The sequence below is a fragment of the Apium graveolens genome, chromosome 11 (genome assembly GCF_009905375.1).
Source record: "Apium graveolens cultivar Ventura chromosome 11, ASM990537v1, whole genome shotgun sequence".
NCBI classification, from domain to species: domain Eukaryota; kingdom Viridiplantae; phylum Streptophyta; class Magnoliopsida; order Apiales; family Apiaceae; genus Apium; species Apium graveolens.
The window spans coordinates 185,559,894-185,565,543 of record NC_133657.1 but is presented as its reverse complement, the minus strand read 5'-3'; positions in this window follow the sequence as shown (position 1 = coordinate 185,565,543).

Below are 5,650 nucleotides of genomic sequence, written 5' to 3'. Positions count from 1 at the left end.
CTAACATATCTTGATCTAGGCCATTAAACAGAATGTTCATGGCTTTCTTGTCCTTGTGAACCTCTTTAATATCTTCAACAGTCCATTCTGCTTTTGGCTTGGGAATAGACTGTCCAACAGTTGCAGTAGCAGCTGTGGCCACCTTGTGAGGGATGTGAGGACCATTTTCAATGCAGTTGATGTAACTTTCATCTTGAGAGAGAAGATGTAAATACATCTTCACTTTCCAGTGATGATAGTTATCTCTTTCCAGGATTGGAATCTTTACATCAATATCCTTCTTACTCATGATGTTAGCAGAATAGATCTTTAAACTCTTTGTATGTTAAGAGCCTTGCTCTGATACCAATTGTTATTCCCAGTGAACTAACAATGAGATTTACAGACGGGGGATTGAATGTAAATCTCAAAACTTTTTCAAGTTTTGAGCAGTCTCTAGGCTAATGTGTTTTGATGAACAAGTGTGTGTGAATTGCTTTCAGCTAATGCAGACAGATATATATTCAAACACAAATGTAAAGAACACAATAGACTTAAAAACTTTTCTGGTGGATTTGTTGTTCCACTAGAGATGTGTTATTTCAGAAAATCTGTAATTCAAAGAATTAAATCACAACTGCGTCCTAGTACAAACTAGATGATTTTCTCTCTGGATTTTTCTAAACAGCTCTGGAAAATTCACCATCTAATTACTAGTTGCTACTTGGTTTATATATATCACCAAGTTTACAAGTGAAGACAAAATTGTAAAATACAATTAAAAGATTCCTCACATGTTTCTTCTTCATTTCTCTATCCAATGCAATTTAGGTTTAGCTGTGAATCTTTGAATACTTCCTTGTTTGCACCAGAATGGAAATGCTGCATTTTCTTGATTCCTCCTAGAGGCTGCCACATTCCAGTTTGTCTCTGTCAACCCATGTGCCTCTGTCAGCTTATGAATTGTCACTATCAACTGCTATCTGAACTAAGCATCCGTTGAAGCTTTCATCCGTTGAAGCTTTATCCGTTGAAGCTTTATCCGTTGATGCATTAGCAGTTGAAGCTTTATCCGTTGAAGCACTCATCCGTTGATGGATGTTATCCGTTGAAGCTTTAGAGACATCCGTTAAAGCTTTGTTTCTCATCCGTTGAAGGCCTTTAATATCAGTTGATACAACTTCATTTATACAAAATTACAAGGCATGAAATATTTACAATTAGCCCTCCTATTTGCATATCCACTAGTATTCAACATGACTGATAATTTCTCACAACATCTAAGAATTACAACTTAAATACAGAGAGTGAAATGTGCTACAATACTAAACTTATTTCTAAGTAAAGCTACTCCTTCAACGGATAGCCAAAATGGTCTTATCCGTTGAGGCTACAAACACTAGATTTTCACTTAAGTGTTTTGTTTAACTTATCATCAAATTAATACACATATTCCTAACATAAACCTTTATAGCAACTTTATTAAAATGTTACATATATATTATTCATTACTTTTAAAGGGGGTGAATAGGTGTTGTGACTAATTAATACTAATTTTAAGGTGTTACCGAATATTTATCAAACTGTCAGACAACTTGCTTTTTAAGTTCAAATATATGATGTCAGCAAGCTGACACTCGATATGTAATTTAGAAAATAAATAACAACAAGTAAATAACACATAGATCTTTTGCCAGGTTCGACCGATATGCCTAATGGTCTATTTCCTGGAAACCTTACCAACTTGGTAAGAGAATATATTATTAATCACTGAAATTAAACGATTATAAGATTCAATAATATATCTCTCTTTTTCCTTGTTCCTGATAGCAGCTTGCCGATAACACCTGTTCACTTGAGTAAATTGTTAGGTTTGTGGAGTCTATTAATTAAGCCCATGAAAATAGACTATTCAGACTCAGATTCAGATTAATTTATGGATTAGTCTACTTTTCAAATTTCGACTATAATTTTGATTTAAGCCTAGTTTCTTCTCTTATAAATACTCATGTAATTGTAAAATCATAACATAACAAATTATGAGAGATCAATACAAAATTAGTGCGGCTTGTGGAGTAGGAATTTCCGAACCACGTAAATCTTTGTCTTGCGTGATTATCATTTATTTTCTTGTTCTTGTTTATTCGCTTCGGGTTTTGCTTTCATTGTTGTATACTCAACAACTGGTATCAAGAGCTTAGGTTTTCAGGCGAGTGGGAGCGATGGCAGAAGACGGGAAGGTAAAGACTGACAAATTTGATGGCAAAGATTATGGGTTTTGGAAGATGCAAATTGAAGATTACTTATATCAGAAAAAATTACACGAACCGCTGGAAGAGAAGAAACCAACTTCAATGAAGGAGGAAGATTGGAAGCTATTGGACAAGCAGGCTCTCGGGGTTGTTAGGTTGACTTTGGCGAAGAACGTTGCTTACAATATCGTCAAGAAAACGACAACTTATGGTTTGATCAAGGCTTTGTCAAATATGTATAAGAAGCCGTCTACTTCAAATAAGGTGTATTTGATTCGCGTGTTAGTTACCTCGAGATTGAATGAAGGAGATTGTGTTGCTAATCATATGAACAAATTTAATTCTATCCTAGCAAGATTGGAATCGGTGGATATTAAATTCGATGATGAAGTACAGGCCTTGTTATTGGCATCCTCATTACCAGACAGTACTTTTGATGGAGTTCGAGATTCGATTCTTGGAGAAGATATTCGTAGGAAAAACTCAGGAGAGTCGTCATGTTCCTTGTTGAGTGCTGAGAGTAAAGGCAGAAAGTTCGAAAAGGGGCATAATAAAGGGCGTAGCAGATCAAAGTCACAGAAGAGAGGACAATCCAAAGATCGCAAGGATATTGTTTGTTGAAATTGTCAGAAGAAGGGTCACTTCAAGAATCAGTGCACGGCTCTCGCGGCTCCTAAAGGAAAGAGTAAAGAGGATAATTCAGCTAACGTAGTTGAAGAAGTGGTGGATGACGATGCTTCGATTTATTGTGTTAAATGTTCGGTTGAATAATGGGTTATGGATTCTGGTGCATCATTCCATGCTACCCCTTGCAAGGATTTAATGTTAAATATCAGAGTTGGAAACTTTGGAAAAGTCCGTCTTGCTGATGATGAGACTTTGGATATTGCGGGCATGGGAGATATTAATCTCATAACCTCTTGGGAACTAGCTGGACGTTGAAAGATGTAAGGTACATTCCTGGACTGAAAAAAGATGTTGTTATCTGTGGGTTAGTTAGATAAGGAAGGGTATCGACTTACTTTTAGAGACGAACAATGGAAGGTTATGTAGGGGAATCTAGTTATTGCTTGTGGAGAGAAAAAGGGGACTTTGTACATTGTTGAACAATCTAGCTATGAAGCAAATACAGATGCTGATGAGATTGAGTCTACAACTTTGTGGCATTAAAGGCTTGGTCATATCAGTGAAAACGGTATGAAGCTGTTAACATCGAAGGGGAAGATTCCAGAGTTGAAGAATGTGGAAGTTGGATTCTGTGAGCCATGTGTTCTTGGAAAGCAGAAACGTATTACTTTTGTAAAATCAGGGAGGACCCCCAAGGCTAAGAAGTTAGAGCTAGTTCATACAGATGTATATGGTCCAACAACAGTTGCGTCGTTGGGTGGATCTTGCTACTATATCACTTTCATTGATGATTCCACTAGAAAGGTATGGGTTTATTTTTTAAAGAATAAATCAGATGTGTTTGCTACTTTCAAGAAGTGGAAGACTGAAGTTGAAAATCAGACTAGGAAGAGTTTGACGTCAGATAATGGAGGTGAATACAGTAGTGATGAGTTTAAAAGCTATTACGCAGAATTTGGGATTAGAATGATTAAAACTATTCCAGATACACTACAACCATATGGTGTTGCAGAGCGCATGAATAGAACCTTGAATGAGAGGGCCAAGAGTATGAGATTACATGCAGGGTTGACAAAGACGTTTTGGGCTGATGCAGTTAGCACAGCTGCGCATCTCATAAATAGAGGACCTTCAAGTCCTTTGGGGTTCAAGATTCCTGAAGAAGAGTGGCAAGAAAAAGAGGTAAATCTTTCACACTTGCGAGTTTTTGGTTGTGTTTCTTATGTGCGTGTTAAAGATTCCGACAGGGACAAGCTTGAACCGAAAGCAAAGAAGTGTATCTTTATTGGTTATGGATCAGATGATATGGGTTACCGTTTCTGGGATGAACTGATTAAGAAGGTCGTTAGAAGTAGAGATGTTACTTTTAATGATAATGCAGTGTATAAGGATAAGCTTCTAGTCGATTCTGAGTTTACAAAGGAACAACTTGAGAAAGAAAAAGCAGTGCTTGAAGATATTACAGAAATAGATCTTGCAGGAAATAGTGGGAGTTCGGATAATGTTGATGTCAGGGTTCCAGTAACTCCACAGATCGAGGTAAGAAAATCTAGCAGAAGTTTGAGGCCACCACAAAGATATTCTCCTTCAGCATATTATATGTTATTGACCGAGGACGGGGAGCCTCAATGTTCTTCAGAGGCAGTGCAAGTGGATGTTCATTTTAGTGGAAATCAACCATGGATGAGGAGATGAGTTCTTTTGAGAAGAATGAGACTTGGTCTTTAACAGAGTTCCCAACAGAAAAGAAGGCTTTACAGAATATGTGGGTGTTCAGGATCAAAGAAGAACATGATGGTAGCAAGAGATACATGGCGAGGTTAGTAGTCAAGGGTTATCAACAGAATAAGGGTATTGACTATACCGATATATTTCCTCCTGTTGTTAAGATGACTACAGTTAGAATTGTGCTAAGTATTGTGGCTACAGAGGAGGTACATCTAGAGCAACTACATGTTAAGACCACGTTCTTATATGGTGATCTTAAGGAAGACATCTACATGGTTCAGCCAGAGGGGTTTCAGGTAGTTGGGAAAGAAAACCTTGTTTTCAAGCTTATAAAAAGCTTGTATGGTTTAAAACAAGCACCAAGATAATGGTAATTGAAGTTGACAGCTTTATGATGAAGAATGGGTACACGAGGAATGCTATAAATCATTGTTGTTGCTTTAAACAGTTTGATTCATCGTATATCATATTGTTGTTGTATGTTGATGACATGTTGATAGCAGGATCCAACATGAGGGAAATCAACAGGTTAAAGAGACACATGTCTGAGGAGTTTGAGATGAAGGATATGGGTTCAGTAAAATAGATACTTGGTATGAGCATCATAAGTGGCCTTTTATACCAGTTAGAACGTCTTATAATGGCTTGAATTGATGTCTTAAAATCAGGTATTTTGTGTATTTGATGCATTTTTCTAGTGTTTTTGCATTTCAGGGTATAACTCGCGTATGTAGGAAGAATTCATCAGAAATAAGCCTAGGGAAGTGCTTGGCATTGGATGTGGGAAGTTAGGAGCAGAACGCAGCAAAAATCGGGAGCAGAATGAGGAATTTTCCAGTAGCCTGCTGGGCGCCCGCTCAGGGAAGCTGGGCGGCCGCTCAGGATGCTGGGCGCCCGCTCAGGAATGTTGGGCGGCCGCTCAGGGACGAGAAATTTAATACTGAATTTTACAATCCTTATTCTGTTGGACTTCTGAGACGGCTAGTTCTTGTGGGCGTCTATATAAGTAGTTTTCAGAGATGTTTCACAGTGTGGTGGTATCAAGCAAGGAGCAAGGAGAGAAG